Consider the following 26,845-nt stretch of genomic DNA (forward strand, 5'->3'; position numbering starts at 1 on the left):
CAGTTCTGTTTTTTCTCTTTTTCTGTACAGCCTGTGGAAAGTGAACAGATAAGAGGTCTTGTTAGGTACGCTGAAGTGGATGTCGGTTCTGTTTTTTACCACATACACCACATGTCGCAGAGTCTATATGGCGGGACCCCGCTCCGGTGAGGACTCAGTTACTACTTTCAGTTAGTCCAGGAATGGACTAGAACCGGTGAGTTACTTATAGAATCCAGAGGAGGACATTCTGGTGTTACAGATGTTTCCCCTCACTGATTTTCAAATGGATATTGCGTTTCCCCTCTGGAAGGGGAGGTTGTACGCGACGCCATACCAGAGGTGCGTCAGGTTCAGGGCCTTGTCCTCCTGTCCCGGTTATAAAAAAAAAAAGTTTACATGCGTTGTTCTACGCATTCAGATTACCTGGAGGAATGGCCAGGATTGCCTTTGACATTTCACTGGAGTGATGGTTGTATGATGGTTTTCTTGCAATAGTAAGAGTCATTGTTATTCTGTACTGAAATGTTCGCCTGCTTGAGGCGAGGTCGAGAAACAAGTGGTGCAAAACGTTGTTTCTCTCTGACGGTTCTTCAACTCAGGGAAGAGCTGTTGTTCCCAATGCCGCAGATGTCGGAGGTGGTATCAAGGTAGATACTGAACGGTTGAGCTTCTGTGGTTTCCTGCGAAGAGAGGGCTGAGGATCCTGAGTTGGATCAGATTTGCAGTGCCACTCCATCAATATGTTCCGTTGATGAAGAAGTTGGGTGCAGCCTAGGAGGCCTTTTCGGTGAGCAGGTCGAATGCCAGAGTGGTTTTCATGGGACCTGTTGGGAATGTGGTCCGGGTCTCACCGGCACTTGCACCGGAATATAATTCTAATGGCCAAGATATAGCTCCTGCGGTGTCTGCTCAGTTTTCACCTCCTAGAGGGACGAAGGTTCGGGATCCAGGATTAGATCCTGGTGTCCATGTATGCAGATCTCCAAGGCTGGGGAGCAGTCCTTGCATGGGACGTATTTCCAGAGGAAAAGGTCAAGCTGCGAAGTTTGTCTACAATAAGCTTTCTTGAAGTGAGAGCTGTTTTCAACGAACATATTCTTTGTGATCTGCCCGTGTTAATTCTGTCGGACGACTTGACAGCAGTGGCGTAAGTAAGCCTCTAGGGCGGAACAAGGAGCAATGCGGCAATGGCAGAAGCTGAAATAGTTTTCCGCTGGGTGGACAGACTGGTAAAGTCTTAGTTCCGGACGTAAACGACGGAGTAATAGATTTCCTCTGCAGACGCGCTCTCCAGCCGGAGAAATACTGTCGTCATCGAGAAGTTTTACAGATGTGACAAGTCTTCGAGGAGTGCCTCATTTGGGCATGTTGGCCTCTCGCCTCAACGAGAGACCTCAGGAATATGGTTCCAGGTCAAGGGACACTCAAGCTATAGCGGTAGACACCCTCGTGACACCTTGGGTGTTTTCGGTCGGTCTATGTGTCCCCTCCGCTTTCACTCGGCTGAAGGTGATAATCGTAAGAAGAACAGAGATTCCGGTGATCCTCATTATTCCGGTCTAGCCAAGGAGGGCTTGGTATCCAGTGCTTCAAGATTTATTCATAGAAGATCCCTGGCCTATTCCTCGGCGGGAGGAACTTTTACAGCAAGATCCAGGCGTGTATCAGGACTTACCGTGGTTGCGTTTGACGGTGTGGTGGTTGAACGCCATATCCTAGTCCGATCGGGTATTCCCAGTGAGGTCATTTCCACACTTCTTCAGGCTATAAAAGAAGTAATGGCGAAGCCTTAACACCGTATTTAGCGTAAATATGTTTCTTGGTGTAAATCTAAGAAGCTTCCTACGGCAGACTTTCAGCTGAGTCGTTCTTCTCCATTCTTTGCAAGCAGGTGTGGATGCAGGCCTACAGTTAGGCTCCGTTTCAGGGCAGTTTGGCCTTGTAAATTAAAAAAAAAAAAGAATTGGTCACCTTTACGGAAGTTTAGACTTTCGTGAAAGGAGTACTGCACATCCAACCTCCCATTTGTGCCACATTGGCACAGTGGGCTCTTGACGTGGTGTCTCACTGGTTGGAACCTTTATTAAAGGTTGTGTTAAACTTTCTCTCTTGGAGAGTGGTCATGCTTTCGCTTTTTGGGCGACCGCAAAGCGGTTGTCGGATGTAGCGGCTTTGTCTCACAAGAGCCCCTATTTGATCTTCCAAGTGGATAGAATTGAGAATTCGGATAGTAGTTCTGCCGAAAAGGATTTTCGGGGTTTATCAAACTCCTGCCTACTTTGATGCCTGTGGTAACTGCGGCATTGGCTGATTCAATGTATCTCGGTGCAGTCAGAGCTTTGAAGATTTATGTTACCAATTGGGCTCAGTTTGGGGAAACAGAGGCTCGGTTTGTCCGGAATGCTCCCAGCGTGTTTGGGGCGCCTGCGTCTCTGCAGTCTGTTACACGCTGGATCTGTGATATGATTCGGTGTGCTTGTTCTACGGCTGGATTGCCGTTACCGGATTTGGGGGAGACCCATTCTACTAGGACGATGGGCTCTTCTTGGGCGGATGCCCGTGGTGTCTCGGCGGGTTAACTTTGCCGAACGGCTACTTGCTCGGGTTTCAAACATCTTTGCTAAGCTCTACAAGTTTGATACCCTGGATGATGGGGACCTCCTGTTTGCTCAATCGGTGCTGCAGTCGTACGCACTCTCCCGCCCGTTCTGGAACTTTGGTATAGACCCCATGGTCCTTTTGGAGTCCCCAGCATCCTCTAGGACGTGAGAGAAAATAGGATTTTAGTACCTACCAGTAAATCCTTTTCTCCTAGTCCGTACAGGATGCTGGGCGCCTGTCCCAGTGCGTATTGTGTCTGCAGTTATTGCTTTTGGTTGCACTTTGTGGTGTTTCTTCTCTGTCAGGCTATCGCTGACGTTGTTCATGCCATGGCATGTGTTTCCTTATTATTGGTTGGGTTGACACACAGGTTGTGTTACATATTCTATCAGCATATGGCTGTATGGTTTTCATACCGTGGGCTGGTATTCTGATGACGGCCATGTCTTGCGGTATGTTCGTGGTGTGAGCTGGTATAACAATCACTGTGTTTGAATTATAAATTCTTTCCTCGAAATGTCCGTCTCCCCTTGGCACAGTTTTCTAACTGAAGTCTGGAGGAGGGGCATAGAGGGAGGAGCCAGTTCACACCCAGTTTAAGTCTTTATAGTGTGCCCAAGCTCCTGCGGATCCATCTATACCCCATGGTCCTTTTGGAGTCCCCAGCATCATCTATGGACTAGGAGAAAAGGATTTACCGGTAGGTACTAAAATCCTATTTTTAATTACCTACCGGTAAATCCATTTCTCGTAGTCCATAAGGGATATTGAGTGCCCGCCTCAGTGCGTTGACTTTTCTGCAGGTTTTCTCTTATATGGTTACTTGTTCAGCTGTTGCTGTTTTGTTCCCAGCCGTTGATGGTCATTTTATGTTATTGGTGTGTGAATCTCACCACTCGTTGTTTTGTTCCTACTCTAAAGTATGTCCATTCTCCTTCGGGCACTATTTTACCTATTACTGCCTGTGGGAGGGGGCATAGAGGGGAGGAGCCAGCACACCCAGTTGAAGAAATTTAAAGTGCACCGGCTCCTTTGGACCCCGTTTATACCCCCATCATACTAATTCCCCAATATCCTTTATGGACTATGAGAAAAGGATTTGCCGGTAGGTAATTAAAATCCTATTTCTCTAACGTCCTAAGTGGATGCTGGGGACTCCGTAAGGACCATGGGGAATAGCGGCTCCGCAGGAGACTGGGCACAAAGTAAAAAGCTTTAGGACTACCTGGTGTGCACTGGCTCCTCCTCCTATGACCCTCCTCCAAGCCTCAGTTAAGATTTTGTGCCCGAACGAGAAGGGTGCAATCTAGGTGGCTCTCCTGAGCTGCTTAGAGAAAAAGTTTAAAGTAGGTTTTTTACTTTCAGTAAGACCTGCTGGCAACAGGCTCACTGCATCGAGGGACTAAGGGGAGAAGAAGCGAACTCACCTGCGTGCAGAGTGGATTGGGCTTCTTAGGCTACTGGACATTAGCTCCAGAGGGACGATCACAGGCCCAGCCATGGATGGGTCCCGGAGCCGCGCCGCCGTCCCCCTTACAGAGCCAGAAGACTGAAGAGTCCGGAAAATCGGCGGCAGAAGACGTCCTGTCTTCATTAAGGTAGCGCACAGCACCGCAGCTGTGCGCCATTGCTCTCAGCACACTTCACACTCCGGTCACTGAGGGTGCAGGGCGCTGGGGGGGGGCGCCCTGAGACGCAATAGAAATACCTTTTTTTGGCTAAAAATACATCACATATAGCTCCTGGGCTATATGGATGTATTTAACCCCTGCCTAAATTACAATAAAAAAGCGGGAGAAAGGCCGCCGAAAAGGGGGCGGAGCCTATTTCCTCAGCACACTGGCGCCATTTTTTCCTCACGGCTCCGTTGGAGGAAGGCTCCCTGACTCTCCCCTGCAGTCCTGCACTACAGAAACAGGGTAAAACAAGAGAGGGGGGGCATAAAATTGGCATATAAAGATATACAGCAGCTATATTAGGGAAAAACACTTATATAAGGTTATCCCTGTATATATATAGCGCTCTGGTGTGTGCTGGCAAACTCTCCCTCTGTCTCCCCAAAGGGCTAGTGGGGTCCTGTCTTCTATCAGAGCATTCCCTGTGTGTGTGCGGTGTGTCGGTACGTTGTGTCGACATGTATGAGGAGGAAAATGGTGTGGAGGCGGAGCAATTGCCTGTGTTAGTGATGTCACCCTCTAGGGAGTCGACACCTGACTGGATGATCTTATGGAAAGAATTACGTGATAGTGTCAGCACTTTACAAAAGTCTGTTGACGACATGAGACAGCCGGATAATCAGTTAATACAGGCGTCTCAAACACCGTCAGGGGCTCTAAAGCGCCCGTTACATCAGGTCGATACAGACACGGACACTGACTCCAGTGTCGACGGTGAAGAAACAAACGTATTTTCCAGTAGGGCTACACGTTACATGATCACGGCAATGAAGGAGGTTTTGAACATTTCTGATACTACAAGTACCACAAAAAAGGGTCTTATGTGGGGTGTGAAAAAACTACCCGTAGTTTTTCCTGAATCAGATGAATTAAATGAGGTGTGTGATGAAGCGTGGGTTTCCCCCGATAAAAAACTGCTAATTTCTAAAAAATTATTGGCATTATACCCTTTCCCGCCAGAGGTTAGGGCGCGCTGGGAAACACCCCCTAGGGTGGATAAGGCGCTCACACGCTTATCAAAACAAGTGGCGTTACCGTCTCCTGATACGACCGCCCTCAAGGAACCAGCTGATAGGAAGCTGGAAAATGTCCTAAAAAGTATATACACACATACTGGTATTATACTGCGACCAGCAATCGCCTCAGCCTGGATGTGCAGTGCTGGGGTGGCTTGGTCGGATTCCCTGACTGAAAATATTGATACCCTGGACATGGACAATATATTATTGACTATAGAGCGTTTAAAAGATGCGTTTCTATATATGCGAGATGCACAGAGGGATATTTGCACTCTGGCATCAAGAGTAAGTGCGATGTCCATTTCTGCCAGAAGAGGATTATGGACGCGACAGTGGTCAGGGGATGCGGATTCCAAATGGCATATGGAAGTATTGCCGTATAAAGGGGAGGAGTTATTTGGGGTCGGTCTATCGGACTTGGTGACCACGGCAACGGCCGGGAAATCCACCTTTCTACCCCAAGTCACCTCGCAGCAGAAAAAGATACCGTCTTTTCAGGCTCAGTCCTTTCGTCCCCATAAGGGCAAGCGGGCAAAAGGCCACTCATATCTGCCCCGGGGCAGAGGAAGGGGAAAAAGACTGCAGCAGACAGCCTCTTCCCACGAACAGAAGCCCTCCCCCGCTTCTGCCAAGTCCTCAGCATGACGCTGGGGCCTTACAAGCGGACTCAGGCACGGTGGGGGCCCGTCTCAAGATTTTCAGCGCGCAGTGGGCTCACTCGCAAGTGGACCCCTGGATCCTGCAGGTAGTATCTCAGGGGTACAAATTGGAATTCGAGACGTCTCCCCCTCGCCGGTTCCTGAAGTCTGCTTTACCAACGTCTCCCCCCGACAGGGAGGCGATATTGGAAGCCATTCACAAGCTGTATGCCCAGCAGGTGATAATCAAGGTACCCCTCCTACAACAGGGAAAGGGGTATTATTCCACGCTGTTTGTGGTACCGAAGCCGGACGGCTCGGTGAGACCCATTTTAAATCTGAAATCCTTGAACACTTACATAAGAAGGTTCAAGTTCAAGATGGAGTCACTCAGAGCAGTGATAGCGAACCTGGAAGAAGGGGACTATATGGTGTCTCTGGACATCAAGGATGCTTACCTCCATGTCCCAATTTGCCCTTCTCACCAAGGGTACCTCAGGTTTGTGGTACAGAACTGTCATTATCAGTTTCAGACGCTGCCGTTTGGATTGTCCACGGCACCCCGGGTCTTTACCAAGGTAATGGCCGAAATGATGATTCTTCTTCGAAGAAAAGGCGTCTTATTATCCTTTACTTGGACGATCTCCTGATAAGGGCAAGGTCCAGAGAACAGTTAGAGGTCGGAGTAGCACTATCTCAAATAGTACTACGACAGCACGGTTGGATTCTAAATATTCCAAAATCGCAGCTGATTCCGACGACACGTCTGCTGTTCCTAGGGATGATTCTGGACACAGTACAGAAAAAGGTGTTTCTCCCGGAGGAGAAAGCCAGGGAGTTATCCGACCTAGTCAGGAACCTCCTAAGACCAGGCCAGGTGTCAGTGCATCAATGCACAAAGGTCCTGGGAAAGATGGTGGCTTCTTACGAAGCGATTCCATTCGGCAGATTCCACGCAAGAACTTTTCAGTGGGATCTGCTGGACAAATGGTCCGGATCGCATCTTCAAATGCATCAGTGGATAACCCTGTCTCCAAGGACAAGGGTGTCTCTCCTGTGGTGGTTACAGAGTGCTCATCTCCTAGAGGGCCGCAGATTCGGCATTCAGGATTGGGTCCTGGTGACCACGGATGCCAGCCTGAGAGGCTGGGGAGCAGTCACACAGGGAAGAAATTTCCAGGGCTTGTGGTCAAGCATGGAAACGTCACTTCACATAAATATCCTGGAACTAAGGGCCATTTACAATGCCCTAAGTCAGGCAAGGCCTCTGCTTCAGGGTCAGTCGGTGTTGATCCAGTCGGACAACATCACGGCAGTCGCCCACGTAAACAGACAGGGCGGCACAAGAAGCAGGAGGGCAATGACGGAAGTTGCAAGGATTCTTCGCTGGGCGGAAAATCATGTGATAGCACTGTCAGCAGTGTTCATTCCGGGAGTGGACAACTGGGAAGCAGACTTCCTCAGCAGACACGATCTCCACCCGGGGGAGTGGGGACTTCACCCAGAAGTCTTCCGCATGATTGTGAACCGTTGGGAAAAACCAAAGGTGGACATGATGGCGTCCCGCCTCAACAAAAAACTGGACAGATATTGCGCCAGGTCAAGGGACCCTCAGGCAATAGCTGTGGACGCTCTGGTAACACCGTGGGTGTACCGATCAGTGTATGTGTTCCCTCCTCTGCCTCTCATACCCAAGGTATTGAGAATCATAAGAAGGAGAGGAGTAAAGACTATACTCGTGGCTCCGGATTGGCCAAGAAGGACTTGGTACCCGCTTCAAGAGATGCTCACGGAAGACCCGTGGCCTCTACCTCTAAGAAAGGACCTGCTCCAGCAGGGACCATGTCTGTTTCAAGACTTACCGCGGCTGCGTTTGACGGCATGGCGGTTGAACGCCGGATCCTGAAGGAAAAAGGCATTCCGGATGAAGTCATCCCTACCCTGATCAAAGCCAGGAAGGATGTAACTGTGCAACATTATCACCGTATTTGGCGTAAATATGTTGCGTGGTGTGAGGCCAGGAAGGCCCCTACAGAGGAATTTCAACTGGGTCGTTTCCTGCATTTCCTGCAAACAGGACTGTCTATGGGCCTAAAATTAGGGTCCATTAAGGTTCAAATTTCGGCCCTGTCAATATTCTTCCAAAAAGAACTAGCTTCAGTTCCTGAAGTTCAGACGTTTGTCAAGGGGGTACTGCATATACAGCCTCCTTTTGTGCCTCCAGTGGCACCTTGGGATCTCAATGTAGTTTTGGGATTCCTAAAATCACATTGGTTTGAACCACTCACCACTGTGGACTTAAAATATCTCACATGGAAAGTGGTAATGATGTTAGCCCTGGCTTCAGCCAGGCGTGTATCAGAATTGGCGGCTTTATCCTATAAAAGCCCTTACCTCATTTTTCATACGGATAAGGCAGAATTGAGGACTCGGCCTCAATTTCTTCCTAAGGTGGTTTCAGCATTTCACTTAAACCAGCCTATTGTGGTGCCTGCGGCTACTAGGGACTTGGAGGATTCCAAGTTGCTAGACGTAGTCAGGGCCCTGAAAATATATGTTTCCAGGACGGCTGGAGTCAGAAAATCTGACTCGCTGTTTATCCTGTATGCACCCAACAAGCTGGGTGCTCCTGCTTCTAAGCAGACGATTGCTCGTTGGATTTGTAGTACAATTCAGCTTGCACATTCTGTGGCAGGCCTGCCACAGCCAAAATCTGTAAAAGCCCATTCCACACGGAAAGTGGGCTCATCTTGGGCGGCTGCCCGAGGGGTCTCGGCTTTACAACTTTGCCGAGCAGCTACTTGGTCAGGGGCAAACACGTTTGCTAAATTCTACAAATTTGATACCCTGGCTGAGGAGGACCTGGAGTTCTCTCATTCGGTGCTGCAGAGTCATCCGCACTCTCCCGCCCGTTTGGGAGCTTTGGTATAATCCCCATGGTCCTTACGGAGTCCCCAGCATCCACTTAGGACGTTAGAGAAAATAAGAATTTACTTACCGATAATTCTATTTCTCATAGTCCGTAGTGGATGCTGGGCGCCCATCCCAAGTGCGGATTGTCTGCAATACTTGTACATAGTTATTGTTACAAAAATCGGGTTATTATTGTTGTGAGCCATCTTTTCAGAGGCTCCTTTGTTATCATGCTGTTAACTGGGTTCAGATCACAAGTTGTACGGTGTGATTGGTGTGGCTGGTTTGAGTCTTACCCGGGATTCAAAATCCTTCCTTATTGTGTACGCTCGTCCGGGCACAGTATCCTAACTGAGGCTTGGAGGAGGGTCATAGGGGGAGGAGCCAGTGCACACCAGGTAGTCCTAAAGCTTTTTACTTTGTGCCCAGTCTCCTGCGGAGCCGCTATTCCCCATGGTCCTTACGGAGTCCCCAGCATCCACTACGGACTATGAGAAATAGAATTATCGGTAAGTAAATTCTTATTTTTATCCAGGCCTTAATTCTGCAGTTGTAAACCCTACAGATGGTGCCGCGCTCATCTGAGGAGGCTCCATCGCAGGAGTGCACTCCCGGCGTGACTAGGCGATCCGTCTTCCTAGCCTTGCCGGGGGTACACAGAGACGCTCTCCCATTCACTAGAATGGGGCGCGTCTCCTGATGGAGACGCTCTCCCATTCTAGTGTATGGGGCGCATCTCCATCATGGGCGCCCGCCCAGACGGAGATGCTGTAGACGATAGGCGCGCCCCAGGAACAGACGGAGCCACGACTAGTGTGGTTCCATATGTAGTTCAGAGCTTCAAACAAACAATTAAAAGATAAGGAAATTTGGCCTGTTAGTATTTCTAATACCCCTTTCACACTGATAAATATTTCCCTCTATATTGCACATAAACACGCATCATCCCGGGAATTTGCTCAGTGTGAAAGGGTCCTGGAAGAATATCCAGGATCGACCCGGGATGTGTGCAGTGTGAACGGGTAAGTCGGGTCAAGGCGACCCAGCACCCGTTCTCTGTATAGGGGGAGGCGGCGCTTGGAGATAATTATCTCCAAGCGCCGCCTCCTGTAGCGTCAGCAGTGACGTCACCAACCCGGCAATATGCCGGGTCGGGATGCACGACAAAAGGGGTCTCAAGCTGGGTCGCACCTGGGAAGCACCAGTGTACAAATTCCCGGGTGCAGCCCGGCTGTGTCAGTCTGAAAGTGGTATAAGAGACATCACAGTATAAGCTGCGACTCAATTCATTCTGGCTTTCAAAGGGTTAAAAGGAATCCTAAAGGGGTGGGCTGAGGGGGAATGCAGCCTGGGTTTTAAATATGAGGAACACAGGCTGGAAGGAGTTCATTCTGCATGAGGCTATCGAAGGATACAAATGTTCCATAAGTCATCATCGGAAGGCCTCATCCCATAACTATTGAATCCAAAGAGACTGGATTGGTTTGTTTTGTTTGAAATTGTATTTACGTGTGTGACTTTCCAACTATTATATTCTAGTAACTTTCTTTTTTCTGTAACATTGGCCCTCATTCCGAGTTGACCGCTAGCTGCCGTTGTTCGCAGCGCAGCGATCAGGCTAAAAATCGGCACTTCTGCGCATGCGTGTGTGTTTCACAAAAGCCAATGCAGTTTTACACAAGCTCTAGCAACGCTTTTCAGTCGCACTGCTGGCCGCATAGTGATTGACAGGAAGTGGGTGTTTCTGGGTGGTAACTGACCGTTTTCGGGGAGTGTGTGTAAAAACGCAGGCGTGCCAGATAAAAACGCAGGAGTGGCTGGGGAAATGCAGGGCGTGTTTGTGACGTCAAAACAGGAACTAAACAGACTGAAGTGATCGCTAGCTAGGAGTAAGTCTCGAGCTACTCAGAAACTGCACAATCTTTTTTTGTAGCAGCGTTGCGATCCTTTCGTTCGCACTTCTGCTAAGCTAAGATACACTCTCAGAGGGCGGCGGCTTAGCGTTTGCACTGCTGCTAAAAGCAGCTAGCGAGCGAACAACTCGGAATGAGGGCCGATAAGCATTGAAGTTTTTTCTCATACGTCCTAGAGGATGCTGGAGACACCATAGAACCATGGGGTATAGACGGGATCCGCAGGAGACATGGGCACTTTAAGACTTTGAAAAGGTGTGAACTGGCTCCTCCCTCTATGCCCCTCCTCCAGACTCCTGTTTTAGAATTGTGCCCAGTGAGACTGGACGCACTACAGGGAGCTCTACTGCGTTTCTCTGAAAAAGACTTTTGTTAGGTTTTTTATGTTCAGGGAGGCTGCTGGCAACAGTCTCCCTGCTTCGTGGGACTTAGGAGAGAGAAGTATGACCCACTTCCAGTGAGTTCAAGGGCTCTGCTTCTGGCTACAGGACACCATTAGCTCCTGAGGGTGCTGATCGCTGGGTACGCCAAGATGCTCACTCCCGCAGCCTGCCGACACCCCCTTACAGAGCCAGAAGTCAGAAGACAGGTGAGTAGCAGAAGAAAAGAAGACTTCTTCTTCAGTGACAGCATTTTCTGAGGTACCGCGCAGCGGGCAGGCGCTGCGCGCCAAGCTCCCACACACAGCACTACAGGGTGTAGGGCGCGGTGGGGGGGGGGGGGGGGGCGCCTTGGGCAGCTAAAAAACATCCTCATTATTCCACTGGCAAGAGGGGACATTAGTGCCCCTCCCTGTCCTAACCCCCGCCAGTATAAATATCAGAAAAAGTGGGACAGAAGCGCGCCATTAGGGGGGCGGGGCTTCTTCCTCACTGCTCACGGCGCCATTTCCTCTCCGCAAGCTGCAGAGACGCTGGTCCTCCTCACACTGACAAGTACCAGGGGGGGGGGGGGAGGCATGTAAATTGGTGCAATATATGTGATAGTAAAAGCACTATAGGTCTGAGGCAATTTCTGGGTGATTTCAGACCCCTTGATTTAGCGCTGGGTTGTGAGCTGGCAAATCCCCTCTGTGTCTCTCTGACAGACTTTACTGTGGGTCTGTCCCCTATATGCCCGTTGTGTTTGTGGGTGTTTAATACACGTGTGTCGACATGTCTCAGGCTGAGTGCTCTTCCCAGGAGGAGGCTGTATTAGGGACACAAACGTCTGTGGGGGTGACCCTGTCGGCACCGCCGACTCTTGATTGGGTAAATGTTTTGAATGCTTTGAATGCTAATGTGGCTCTTATTAGTAAGAGATTAGATAAGTCTGAGTCTCAGACCCAGGCATGGAAGAAATCTGTGGAGGATGTGTTATTACAAGTCCAGGGCCCCTCGGGGTCACGAAAACGTACTTTTGCCCAGTTGGCAGACACTGGTACCGACACGGACACTGATTCCAGTGTCGACTATTGTGATTCCAGATTAGATCCGAAATTGGCAAAGAGCATTCAGTACATGATTGTGGTGGTTAAAGATGTATTACATATCACTGAGGACCCTGCTGTTCCTGATAAAAGGGTCTGTATGTATAAGGAAAAGAAACCTGAGATAACGTTTCTTCCCTCTCATTAACTGAACACTCTATTTGAAAAAGTCTGGGAAAGCCCTGACAGAAAGTTTCAGATTCCCAAAAGGATTCCGGTGGCTTATCCGTTTCCCTCTGAGGATAGGGAAAAGTGGGAGTCACCCCCATTGTAGACAAGGCCCTATCACGTTTGTCTAAGTAGGTGGCTCTCCCGTCACCTGGCACGGCAGCCCTTAAGGACCCTGCGGATCATAAGCAAGAAACTATGTTAAAATCCATTTATGTGACCACAGGTACGCTACTCAGACCTGTCATTGCATCTGCGTGGGTGAGTAGTGCTATCGAAAAGTATGCAGATAACTTGTCATCTGATATAGATACCCTAGATAGGGACAGCATCCTCTTGACGCTGGGTTATATCAAGGACACTGCAGCGTACCTAAAGGAAACTGTGAGAGATATTGGCCTTTTGGGATCAAAAGCCAATGCCATGGCAGTCTCAGCTAGGCGAGCATTGTGGATTCACCAATGGAATGCTGATGCTGACTCCAAGAAAAATATGGAATCTCTACCATATAAAGGTGGTGCCTTGTTTGGTGACGGCCTCGCTGATTTGGTATCTACGGCTACTGCGGGTAAGTCATCCTTTTTGCCTTATGTTCCTCCACAACAAAAGAAAACACACCACTATCAAATGCAGTCCTTTCGGCTCAATAAATACAGAAAAGGGCGAGGTTCTTCCTTGCTTGCTACTAGAGGAAGGGGAAGAAGTAAAAGATCACCAGCCTTGTCGGGTTCCCAGGAGCAAAAGTCCTCCCCGGCTTCTGACAACTCCACCGCATGATGCTGGGGCTCCTCTGTGGGAGTCCGCACCGGTGGGGGCACGTCTCAAACTCTTCAGTCAGTTCTGGTTTCGTTCGGACCTGGACCCATGGGTTTTACAAATAGTATCCCAAGGGTACAAACTGGAGTTTCAAGACGTTCCCCCTCGCCGATTTTTTAAATCGGCCTTTCCAGCTTCTCTTCCGGACAGGGAGGTAGTATGCGACGCAATACAAAAGTTGTGTCAAAATCAGGTCATTGTCATGGTTCCCCCGTCACAACAGGGAGAAGGCTTTTATTCAAGCCTGTTCGTGGTCCCGAAGCCGGATGGCTCGGTCAGACTGATCCTAAACCTGAAATCCCTCAATTTCTACCTAAAAAAATTCAAATTCAAGATGGAGTCTCTCCGAGCAGTGATCTGGAGGAAGGCGATTTTATGGTGTCGGTGGACATAAAGGATGCCTACTTACATGTTCCCATTTATCCTCCGCATCAGGCTTACCTGAGGTTTGCAATTCAGGATTGTCATTACCAATTTCAGACTTTGCCGTTTGGTTTGTCCACGGCTCCGAGGATTTTCACCAAAGTGATGGCGGAAATGATGGTTCTCCTTCACAAGCAAGGAGTCACGATTATCCCGTGCTTGGATGGTCTCCTGATAAAGGCGAGATCCAGGGACCAGTTGGTGCAAAACATTGCACTATCCCTGACAGTTCTTCAACAACATGGTTGGCTCCTAAACTTGCCAAAATCACAGTTGATTCCGACGACGCAGTCGTCGTTTTTGGGAATGATACTGGACACAGAACTACAGAGAGTTTTTCTTCCAGTGGAAAAGACTCTGGAACTTCAGAGTCTGGTCAAACAAATTCTGAAACCAGCAAGAGTGTCAATCCATCAATGCACTCGATTGCTGGGGAAGATGGTTGCGGCCTACGAGGCCATTCAGTTTGGCAGATTACATGCCAGAGTGTTTCAGTGGGACCTGTTGGACAAGTGGTCCGGATCCCACCTGCACATGCACCGAAGGATAATCCTGTCTTCCAAGACCAGAATCTCACTCCTGTGGTGGCTGCACAGCTCTCACCTCCTAGAGGGGCGCAGGTTCGGGATCCAGGACTGGATCCTAGTACCCACGGATGCAGGTCTCCGAGGCTGGGGAGCAGTCACACAGGGGTAAAACTTCCAAGGAATATGGTCAAGCCAGGAAACTTGTCTCCACATAAACGTTCTGGAGTTAAGGGCCATTTACAACGGCCTTCTACAAGCGGAACATCTTCTTTGCAATCGGCCCGTACTGATCCAGTCGGACAATGTAACAGCAGTAGCGTACATAAACCGCCAGGACGGAACAAAAAGCAGAGCGGCAATGGCACAAAGGTTATCCGCTGGGCGGAAAAGCATACAAGCGCTCTGTCAGCGATCTTCATCCCAGGAGTAGACAACTGGGAAGCAGACTTCCTCAGCAGACACGATCTCCATCCAGGAGAGTGGGGCCTCCATCAAGAGGTCTCCACAGAAGTGACAAGTCATTGGGGAATTCCTCAAATAGACATGATGGCATCTCGTCTCAACAAGAAGCTTCAGAGATATTGTTCCAGGTCAAGGGACCCTCAAGCATTAGCAGTGGATGCACTGGTGACACCATGAGTGTTTCAGTCGGTGTATGTATTCCCTCCACTTCCTCTCATTCCAAAAGTTTTAAAGATCATAAGGAGAACAAAGATTCAAGCGATCCTCATTGTCCCAGACTGGCCAAGGAGGGCTTGGTATCCAGATCTTCAGGAATTACTCATAGGAGATCCCTGGCCTCTTCCTCTACGCGAGGACCTGTTACATCAGGGGCCGTGCGTGTATCAAGACTTACCGAGGCTATGTTTGACGGCATGGCGGTTGAACGCCAAATCCTTGCCCGAAAGGGTATTCCCAGTGAAGTCATTCTCACACTTATTCAGGCCAGGAAAGGAGTAACGTCTAAGCATTACCACCGTATTTGGAGAAAATATGTTTCTTGGTGTGAATCCAAGAAGGCTCCTACGGAAGAATTTCAGCTATGACATTTTCTCCATTTTCTACAAGCAGGTGTGGATGCGGGCCTAAAGTTGGCTCAGTTAAGGTACAGATTTCAGTCTTATCGGTTTTCTTTCAAAATCAATTGGCCTTCCTTCCAGAAGTTCAGACTTTTGTGAAAGGTGTGTTGCACATCCAACCTCCATTTGTGCCCCCAGTGGCACCATGGGATCTTAACGCCATGGGTGCAGTTCCTTCAATCACATTGGTTTGAACCTTTACAGAAGGTTGGGTTGAAATTCCTCACTTGGAAAGTGGTCATTCTGTTGGCCTTGGCATCCGCAAGGCGGGTGTCTGAGTTAGCGGCCTTGTCTCACAAGAGCCCTTATTTGATCTTCCATGAAGATAGAGCAGAGTTGAGGACTCGTCAGCAATTTCTGCCGAAGGTGGTTTAATCTTTCCAAATGAACCAACCTATTGTGGTGCCAGTGGCTACTGACGCCTTTAATTGAGTCAAAGTCTCTGGATGTGGTCAGAGCTTTGAAAATTTATGTCGCCAGAACGGCTCAGGTTAGGAAAACGGAGGCTCTGTTTGTCCTGTATGTTCCCAACAAGATTGGGTGTCCTGCTTCCAAGCAGACCATTGCACGCTGGATCTGTAGTACGATTCAGCATGCTCATTCCACGGCTGGTTTGCCGTTACCGAAATCGGTGAAGGCCCATTCCACTAGAAGGGTGGGCTCGTCCTGGGCGGCTGCCCGGGGGGTCTCGGCATTGCAACTTTGCCGAGCAGCTACTTGGTCGGGTTCAAACACTTTTGCAAAGTTTTACAAGTTTGATATCCTGGCCGATGATGACCTCAAGTTTGGTCAATCGGTGCTGCAGAGTCATCCGCACTCTCCCGCCTGTTCTAGAGCTTTGGTACAACCCCAATTTCAGCAACAGGCTGACTATAAATGTAACACAACATGTGTGTAACCACAACTAATAACTGCAGATACAGTACGCACTGGGACGGGTGCCCAGCATCCTCTACGGACTAAGAGAGAAGGATTTACCGGTAGGTATTAAAATCCCATTTTTTTCACATCACATCTGCTCACCTCCCATTGAACAGACAAATTGGGGCAAACCAAACTCAAGGAGATTCTATGGTGCTTTGTCTCAGATGCCTAGTCATAGTTGCTTGAATTGGCAGAGTTCTCACAGAACAACCTTGCAGAGAACTGCACAGGGAAATGTACCTTGTACTTTTTTCCACAGTTGCCAATTGGTGGTCATCCTCTAATCTTCCCATGCCCCATCTGGTGCTTTTTCTATAGACAAGCATGTGCAGGATACCCATGTACTGTGTAAGAGGCTGCTGGAATGACTGAAGATGCTGGTAGAAAGGGTTAACAGACCAGATAACAGTGCCGTAACTAGTCATTTTAGCGCTGTGTGCAAGAATCGGCATTGGCGCGCCCCCCCCCCCATGCAAGATAGGGGCAGTGCAAAAATATATATATGGGTGTGGCTTCATGGGGAAGGGGCGTGGCCACAAAATAATACCAATTCATACTACGGTGCACGGTAGTCTCCATTATTCAAATTACACTGCACAGTAGCGCCACTACACCAGGTAGAGCCCCTTTTACACATTACGGCAGACAGTCCCCCTTTTTACACATTACGGCAGACAGTCCCCCTTTTTACACATTGCGGCAGACAGCATCCCCTTTTTACACATTACAGCAGACAGCACCTCCTTTTTACACATTACGGCAGCCAGTCCCCCTTTTTACACATTACGGCAGCCAGTCCCCCTTTTTACACATTACTGCAGACAACGTCCCACTTTTTACACATTACGGCAGACAGCGTTCCCCTTTTTACACATTACGGCAGCCAGTCCCCCTTTTTACACATTACGGCAGACAGCCTCCCCTTTTTACACATTACGGCAGACAGCCTCCCCTTTTTACACATTACGGCAGACAGCATCCCCCTTTTTACACATTACGGCAGACAGCGTCTCCCTTTTTACACATTTACAGCAGACAGCAGCTCCTTTTTACACATTACGGCAGCCAGTCCCCCTTTTTACACATTACGGCAGCCAGTCCCCCTTTTTACACATTACGGCAGACAGCGTCCCACTTTTTACACATTACGGCAGACAGCGTTCCCCTTTTTACACATTACGGCAGCCAGTCCCCCTTTTTACACATTACGGCAGACAGCCTCCCCTTTTTACACATTACGGCAGACAGCCTCCCCTTTTTACACATTACGGCAGACAGCATCCCCCTTTTTACACATTACGGCAGACAGCGTCTCCCTTTTTACACATTACAGCAGACAGCATCCCCCTTTTTACACATTACGGCAGCAGCATCCCCCTTTTTACACATTACGGCAGCCAGTCCCTGTTTTTACACATTGCGGCAGACAGAATAGATAGAGAGAGAGAGATAGACAGACAGATACTTACCATCTCTCCCCGTTGGCAGTCAGGCTCCTCGGTGCTGGCAGATCCCGGGCAGGGGGGAAGGGGGAGGAGGGATGGGGACTGGATCCGCAGCAGCGCTATGTAATTGGTAGAGGCGCCGCGAAGCGCATCCCAGCATTCACAGCAGCGCCGGGCAGCCAATTCGAAAGGAGAGGGACTGCTGCAGCGGCACCTCTACCAATTACATAGTGCTGCTGCGGCTCCAGTTCCCCTCCCTCCTCCTCCCCTGCCTCCGGCTTCTCCAGCGCGGCGCATCCAGTCAATTTGACTCATTACAAGCCGCTGGCGGTTGCGCCCTCAGAGCGACTGCGCTTTGTGCCAGGCACACCTGGCACACACGTAGTTACGGTGCTGCCAGAGAAGAGGGGATAGCTTATTGTTATAGATGGCATTGCCTATCGGGCACAAGCTCTGGAAAGTTTTGCTTTCTGGAGGTTGATATATATGGCAAATCTTTTGTGTTGGTATGTGTACTGTCCTTAGTAGTAGTAAGAAACAGCATCTGGGTGTAGCCTTTATAAGACCTTCACTCCTGCAAAGTTTACACAAGTTAAGTTAGGATTTGCATTTCTCTCTTGAGTCTTTTTTTGTTTGTCGGTTTATCAACTTTATCGTCATCCCTGACAATTCATAATTTTCCAACCTTTCAACTTCAACTCACTATAACATTGGATTTATTTTATTGGATCATTTTTCAGGAATAAAACAACACAAATAATTTCAGAATAGTTCATCATATCCATATGTTGTAGTGGACTTTGTTACCGCATTCACACATCAGTAGAATGATAATGCATAGGCAGGGCTGTTTCTAGCCAATTTGGCTCCCAATGCGAGATTTCAAAATGCGCCCCCCCCCCACTCTATTGACACAAAAATTAAGCGCCCCCCCACATAGCTGGGCGTGATCTCATTAAAATGGGTGTGGCCTCATCTGATATCATCATGGCCACCACAGGGGGAAAAAAATAAAAAGTCCCCATTTTACACAGTACGGCAGGCAAGACTCCCCATTTTACACATTACGGCAGGCTAGAGTCCCCATTTTACACAGTATGGCAGGCAAGTGTCCCCATTTTACGCAGCACGGCAGGCAAGTGTCCCCATTTTACACAGCACAGCAGGCAAGTGTCCCCATTTTACACATTACGGCAGGCAAGAGTCCCCATTTTACACAGTACGGCAGGCAAGAGTCCCCATTTTACACAGTGCGGCAGGCACGTGTCCCCATTTTACACATTACAGCAGGCACGTGTCCCCATTTTACACAGCACGGCAGGCAAGTGTCCCCATTTTACACAGCACGGCAGGCAAGTGTCCCCATAGCACGGCAGGCAGGAGTCCCCATTTCACACAGCACGGCAGGCAAGTGTCCCCATTTTACACAACACGGCAGGCAAGTGTCCCCATTTTACACATTACAGCAGGCACGTGTCCCCATTTTACACAGCACGGCAGGCAAGTGTCCCCATTTTACACAGCACGGCAGGCAAGTGTCCCCATAGCACGGCAGGCAGGAGTCCCTATTTCACACAGCACGGCAGGCAGGTGTCCCCATTTTACACAGCACGGCAGGCAGGTGTCCCCATTTTACACGGCACGGCAGGCAAGTGTCCCCATTTTACACAGCACCGCAGGCAAGTGTCCCCATTTTACACAGCACGGCAGGCAAGAGTCCCCATTTTACACAGCACGGCAGCAAGTGTCCCCATTTTACACAGCACGGCAGGCAACTGTCCCCATTTTACACAGCACGGCAGGCAACTGTCCCCATTTTACACAGCACGGCAGGCAAGTGTCCCAATTTTACACAGCACGGCAGGCAAGAGTCCCCATTTTACACATTACGGCAAGCAAGAATCCCCATTTTACACAGCACGACAGGCAAGTGTCCCCATTTCACACAGCACGGCAGGCAGGTGTCCCCATTTTACACATTACGGCAAGCAAGAATCCCCATTTTACACAGCACGACAGGCAAGTGTCCCCATTTTACACAGCACGGCAGGCAGGTGTCCCCATTTTACACAGCACGGCAGGCAGGTGTCCCCATTTTACACGGCACGGCAGGCAAGTGTCCCCATTTTACACAGCACCGCAGGCAAGTGTCCCCATTTTACACAGCACGGCAGGCAAGAGTCCCCATTTTACACAGCACGGCAGCAAGTGTCCCCATTTTACACAGCACGGCAGGCAACTGTCCCCATTTTACACAGCACGGCAGGCAAGTGTCCCCATTTTACACAGCACGGCAGGCAAGTGTCCCAATTTTACACAGCACGGCAGGCAAGAGTCCCCATTTTACACATTACTGCAAGCAAGAATCCCCATTTTACACAGCACGACAGGCAAGTGTCCCCATTTTACACAGCACGGCAGGCAAGTGTCCCCATTTTACTCAGTATGGCAGGCAAGTGTCCCCATTTTACTCAGTATGGCAGGCAAGTGTCCCCATTTTACTCAGTATGACAGGCAAGTGTCATGTGGGGGGGGGGGGGTGGAAGGGAGAGGGGGGGGAGAGAGAGAGAATACTTACACATGAACAGGAATCAGGATCGTTTCGCTCTCCGGATCGGGCCGCCTCTCCTCCCTCGCGCCGGCCGCCTCCTCCTTCCAGCTTGTCTGCTCCTCCTTCCTCTTCCCGAGTACTCCTGTTCAGGGGGCGGGGTTTTGCGGGATGACGCGATTGCGTCGTGATGTCACGACGCAACTGCGTCATTCCGTGAAACTCCGCCCCCCGAGCAGGAGTGGGGAGAAAAGGAGCCGCAAAGTGCCGCGGCGGGCGCCCCGTGTGGTTGCACGGCTCGCCCGCCGCAAGAAACGGCACTGTGCATAGGGTATAGTGATACAATACTTGCCAACTCTCCCTGTGTGTCAGGGAGACTGCCTGAAATATTTGCAATCTCCCTGACTCTCTGAAGAGTCCAGCTATCTCCTTGATTGCACCCTACCCCCATTATGTAGCTGCTATAAACTTGGAAAAAAAAATATGCTATAAATATTCAAATGGCATCATTTCCCTGCATTGTATAAAGGCACAATGAATCCCTATGGCTATATGCATTTTCAAATAATGTTTCCCTCGGCCACTTGATAGTATATATACAGTAGGTGACAAACTATAACTGCTTAGGGGGCTTGCTTACATGTGGATGTAAGGCAATTGTATGGGAATACATACTTTTTGCCGGCGGCCGGGATCCTGGCTGTCATTATTCCGACAGCAGGACCCCGGCCACCAGTATGTCGGCTGCGGGGCGAGCGCTAGAAAGTCCCTTGCGGGCTCGCTGCACTCGCCACAGGAGTTGATCACTTTTTTGCAGTGCTGCGATCAGATAGTCACCGCCTATAGGGGAGTGTATTTTCGCTTTGCTAGTGTACGAATGCTTGTGCAGCCGATCAGTACAAAAAAGTTTTGTGCAGTTTCTGAGTAGCCCAGGACTTACTCAGCCGCTGCGATCACTTCAGCCTGTCCGGGCCCGGAATTGACGTCAGACACCCGTCCTGCAAACACTTGGACATGCCTGCATTTTTCCAACCACTTCCTGAAAACGGTCAGTTGACACCCAGAAACACCTTCTTCCTGTCAATCACCTTGCGATTGGCTGTTCGAATGGATTCTTCGTTAAATCCATCGCTCAGCACCGATCCACTTTTTACCCGTACGAAGGACTGATTGACAGGCAGAGGCAGTCGCTGGGCGGGGGAAGGCGGAACGGCGGCGCTTGGCCGCCGTTTCGTGGGCGCGGTCTGGCCAACGCAGGCGTGGCCGGACCGAACGGGGGGCAGCCCGCAGCGGCTGCGTGACGTCACACGCAGCCGCTGCGGGCCGGGGAGCGATGAGTAGCTGCGCTGGTCGGGAGCTACTCTTGAAGTGCAAAGGCATCGCCGCTGTGCGATGCCTTTGCACTTCTGCAGGGGGGATGGGGGGCGGCACTGACATGCGGGGGTTGACTAGCCCTGTGCTGGGCGTCCCCCGCATGTCAGTGTGAATGATCGTAGCTGTGCTAAATTTAGCACAGCTACGATCAACTCGGAATGACCCCCTTAGTTCTCTTTAAGCTGACCTGTTAGTGGATTTGATCATTGCAGCTGAAAGCCTATAAAGGGAAATATGTGCTATACACTAGTTGTGCACAGGGCCTGAGCAAGGCAGCATGAGGTAAGAGAAATGTGTTCTGTAATCACAGTAACTAGACGGGTCCTTGGGAATTCACTAGGGCAGCGATTTATGAGAGAATGCCGGAATGATCTAATATTAACATGATTACAAATGACTACAGCCAAGGAAATGACACTGACTGGGACAGATTTTACAGTAGATTTTTTTTCATGAATGTGAAGGAAAATACATGGTTTTGCTTTTATTTCCAAATACAATTTTCTTTGTTAATATTTTATATTATTTCTCCAGACAATGTCCAACATAAGCAGCATGTGGGATTGATTACATTGTCCTGTACATTAATAGGTATGTGGCTCTGTTCATTTAGCCATTAAAATTACTGGTCACAAAATTGCCATGGAGATTGAACACTACACCTCTCTCCTGTACGTTCTCCGTTCTCTGGACTACATCCCCGCCTTCAGTGCACCTGCCAAGTAATTGGTTCTCTGTATTTCAGGCTTCCAAACACAGAGAGTGATTCAGAGGTTGACGCTATTGCAGTAGTGGCAGCGGCTTTTGCTGCTTCTCGTATTTATGGCAATGCCACAGCCGACGCAAATCCACCAATGTGCGTACAAAGACACAGTTCACTACAAATAAATGTATTGCATTTATTGGTCTATGATGCTTTTATAGGGATAGAGGTTGGTGTATAATGCATATGCATAAGCAGTTTTGTAGAGTGCACTCTGTTGTATTCATGTAACCATTTAGGAACAGCACAAGCTGGTAATAATTTACTGAAGCCTGTGGTATGGTCAGTATGTGCTCAGCCTGGTGTAATCGGAGCACAGACTGATGAAGTCATCTGTGGTGGTAGATTAGTTGGGCATAGGCTGGTGGAGTCTTTTGTCTAATGTGTTTAGCATAGGCTAGTTGTGGGTGGGTGGGATTTATACTGTATGATACAGTATTTCAAATAATCAGTTGCTAGTTGTCAAAGTTCATAGGGCCTTATTCCGATTTACATGCTAAAGCCTACACAGCTGCGTTGTTTTAGGCTACGGACATCCTCACAAGTATTGTAGCCATCCAGTAAATAATACAGACGCACACTGGAGCCTTCACAAAATCTCATTGACAGCATACACATTCACAACATCGGCGCAAATCTAAGAAACCTCGACCATCCCGAGTGAGTCTATGGTCTATGCCGCCATACCTTGTTACTTCCCCAAATGGTCTCTGACTGTCAATCACTCTGAGATTAATCTTTACTGCGAGCAGCATCGCAAAGTCACCTTGGTGCATATGTAGTGCGACTGCGGTGTGTACGCAGTCTTCTGATAATCACTCAGCTGTGTATCAGCATTACTTACACATCGGAGAATGTCTGCATTGCATACAAATTGGAATTGGGGCCATAGTCCCATCCATAACACCTGTGTGGCTCTTTATTTGTTACTGTCAAAATAAAATTGTGATTCCCTAACTTTTCACCATTTTGCTATGTTTGTCCCTGCCTTTTTCCTGAAATGAACACTTAAATCCATCAAAGTACTGCTTTGGGTGTACAAACTCCCATTCATGTGGGCAAAGTGTAGACTTATCACTCATTTCCGGTCGCCACCTCCGCACAATCAAATCTCCATGTGAACTCTTTCCGCAAAGCTAGGCATAACTGATGTTGTAATGACCTCAACCTCTCAGCTAGTGCAAAGCCAGGTACATGTCAGTTGGAAAGCTGGTTTTGTACTGCACAGCGGAATTTTGTGCTTCGCATACATCCTACATTGTGTCCATGTAATGTCATCGCATTTCAAATTGATGGGGCAACCTTCTGAGCAGTGTCACCCAGTGTATGATAATCATGAATGTCACAAATCTGCATTTTTACAGCTTGTCTTGTTTCTCCTTTTTATAATTCATGTTCTTTTGTACAATCAAAAGTTCTGCAAATATTTTATGTACGTTTTTTGAGACTCAATGTTTTCCATATGACTCGGATAACTCTTCAGCTGTTTCAAGAAGCACGCACACTTAAATCTCTCTTAGATCACTGAGGTCCTGGCAGAATTCTTCTTCTGCAAAATAAACCTGTTTTCACCTCTTACATACTGTTGTTTTATATATACTGGAAATATCCCAGCATTTAAAACACAACCACATGCCTAAGTCATGATGCCCCCATGTTACACCCACAAGTAAGAATAAAGGTCTTTTTTTCCCCACCAGTTAAATAGACATAGGGTGTGTCCAACTTCAAACCCTCAAACAGGGATGGAATGGCCACATGGCCCTTCAGAAAGATTCCCGGTAGGCCGACGTGTCTGTGGGGCCTGTTTTGTGTGTGTCATGTAGCCCCACCCTCCACATGACAGGCAGTCCACCGCACTCAGTACACTGCTTTGTACCAATTCATTCTGTCATTCCAGTCAGTACAGCAGCTCTGCCATCACTACACGGTATGTTCTACAGTGGCAGATTTCCCACTAGGCATGTGATGCACATGCCTAGGTGCGTCTCTTGCTCGAGGGCGGTACACCAGGCTGAAAAGGGCAAGGTGATTCCGTATTTATTTATTTTTTATTTATTTAGCAAATGATGGGGGATGGAACAATGGGCAGCATATTGGAGTTAGTAGTAGGATAAAGTTGGGGCTGCTTTGGTGGTCTCGTGGAATCCGGACCGGCACCCGAAATGAAGGGGGCAATAATGTGATTTTGGCGGCCAATAATGTGCCTGGGGGCGGCATTGTCCCCTAAATCCACCCCTGATGCAGGGGCAAACTCAGGATTTAGCGAGGGGGGTTTCCGTGGGTGGGTGTGTATGTATATGTGCATGTATGTGTAATATATATATATATATATGTATATACACCTTTGAGTATCCCTTAACCAAAATGCTTGGGACCAGAGGTATATTGGATATCGGATTTTTCCGTATTTTGGAATAATTGCATACCATAATGAGATATCATGGGGATGGGACTTAAATCTAAGCACAGAATGCATTTATGTTACATATACACCTTATACACACAGCCTGAAGGTCATTTTAGCCAATATTTTTTGTAACTTTGTGCATTGAACAAAGTGTATCTACATTCACACAATTCATTTAGGTTTCATATACACCTTATACACACAGCCTGAAGGTCATTTAATACAATATTTTTAATAACTTTGTGTATTAAACAAAGTTTGTGTACATTGAGCCATCAAAAAACAAAGGTTTCACTATCTCACTCTCACGCAAAAAAAGTCCGTATTTCGGAATATTCCGTATTTCGGAATATTTGGATATGGGATACTCAACCTGTGTATATATATATATATATATATATATATATATATATACAGTTGTGCTCATAAGTTTACATACCCTAACAGAATTTGTGATTTTCTGACCAATTGTCAGAGAATATGGCTGATAACTCACAAAGTTTTCTTTCACTCATGGTTAGTGGTTGGGTGAAGCCATTTATTGTCAAACAACTGTGTTTACTCTTTTTAAATCAGAATGACAACAGAAACTACCCAAATGACCCTGATCAAAAGTTTACATACCCTGGAGATTTTGTCCTGATAACATGGACACAAGTTGACACAAACGGGTTTGAATGGCTACTAAAGGTAACCATCCTCACCTGTGATCTGTTTGCTTGTAATCAGTGTGTGTGTGTATAAAAGGTCAGTGAGTTTCTGGACTCCTGAAAGACCCTTGCATCTTTCATCCAGTGCTGCACTGACGTGTCTGGATTCTGAGTCATGGGGAAAGCAAAAGAATTGTCAAAGGATCTGCTGGAACTGTATAAAACAGGAAAGGGATATAAAAAGATATCCAAGCAATTGAGAATGCCAATCAGCAGTGTTCAAACTCTAATTAAGAAGTGGAAAATTAGGGATTCATTGGAAACCAAATCACGGTCAGGTAGACCAACAAAAATTTCAGACACAACTGCCAAAGTTTGTGAGTTATCATTCATATTCTCTGACAAATGGCCAGAAAATCACAAATTCTGCTAGGGTATGTAAACTTATGAGCACAACAGTATATATATATATATATATATATATATATATATATATATATATAGGCAAGACGGCACTCATGGAGACTGGTAAACCATAGAAGATCAGCAAAGTATGCTATAGCTGTTTGTCAACGGTCCAGAGTCTACAGTAACTCTGAAACGTTGTCAAACAGCTACAGCGTCCTGTGCTGATTTTCTATGGTTTACTAGTCTCTGTGAGTGCCGTCCTGCCTCCGTACATATTATCTGAATCTGCGGTACTAGTAAGGAGTGCCATCCATCATTTGCAGATAGATGGATATATATACAGTCCCGGACAATCTGCACTCCATCCATACATAAATAAATGTCCAGGTGCCCTCTTAAGTCAACAGAGTTGGATAGAATACAGTTCACATATGTGGGTGGCACTATCGGGACTTAATTTTCAGCAAAATAAATCCAGAAGACGGCAGTGCTTACTCCAACGTTTCAGTTTATTTTCAAACCGTTTTCATACCAAAAAACAACCATACATGTTCTTACCTTTGTAGGATAATACCCAGCAATCTCTGACGTCATTGGGAGCGGAAGGCGTTTGCATGGAGATCACTGGATGTTATCCTATAAACATGTATGGTTGTTTTTTTGTATCCTTAAATGGTTTCAAAATAGTAAGCACCGCCGTCTACTGGATTTATTTTGCTGCAGATTAAGTCCCGATAGTGCCACTCACATATCTAAACTGTATATGTGTGTGGGTGTATGTGTAATATATATATATATATATATATATATATATATATATACACACCAGATCCGGCACTCAATGCATCCCACACAGTAACTTGCCAGGTGCCCTCCGTGACGACCGTATTGCAGCGGCCCACTATAGAATCTCACCACTCGGCGGCACTACGGACAGACAAATAAAGACTAGGCAGTCATCTTGAGTTAAATCGACGTTTCAGTGCTCGGCAGCACTTTTATCAAGATTCTCAGACAGCATAACAAACCAGTGTGTATTCACCATATAAATAGCATCAGTGAAACTGCAAACTGCACGTCAAGTCCCGCCCCACTCACAA

The 26,845-nt window shown here is 48.0% G+C and overlaps 1 protein-coding gene across 3 annotated transcripts in view; it reads left to right on the forward strand.

The window, feature by feature from the left end:
* LOC135055093 (heparan-alpha-glucosaminide N-acetyltransferase-like) overlaps window positions 1–26,845 on the forward strand; it is a 1,318,407-nt gene that overhangs the window by 990,729 nt on the left and 300,833 nt on the right. The gene's annotated exons all lie outside the window — the stretch shown is intronic.

This window comes from Pseudophryne corroboree, chromosome 3 (genome assembly GCF_028390025.1).
Source record: "Pseudophryne corroboree isolate aPseCor3 chromosome 3, aPseCor3.hap2, whole genome shotgun sequence".
Lineage (NCBI taxonomy): Eukaryota > Metazoa > Chordata > Amphibia > Anura > Myobatrachidae > Pseudophryne > Pseudophryne corroboree.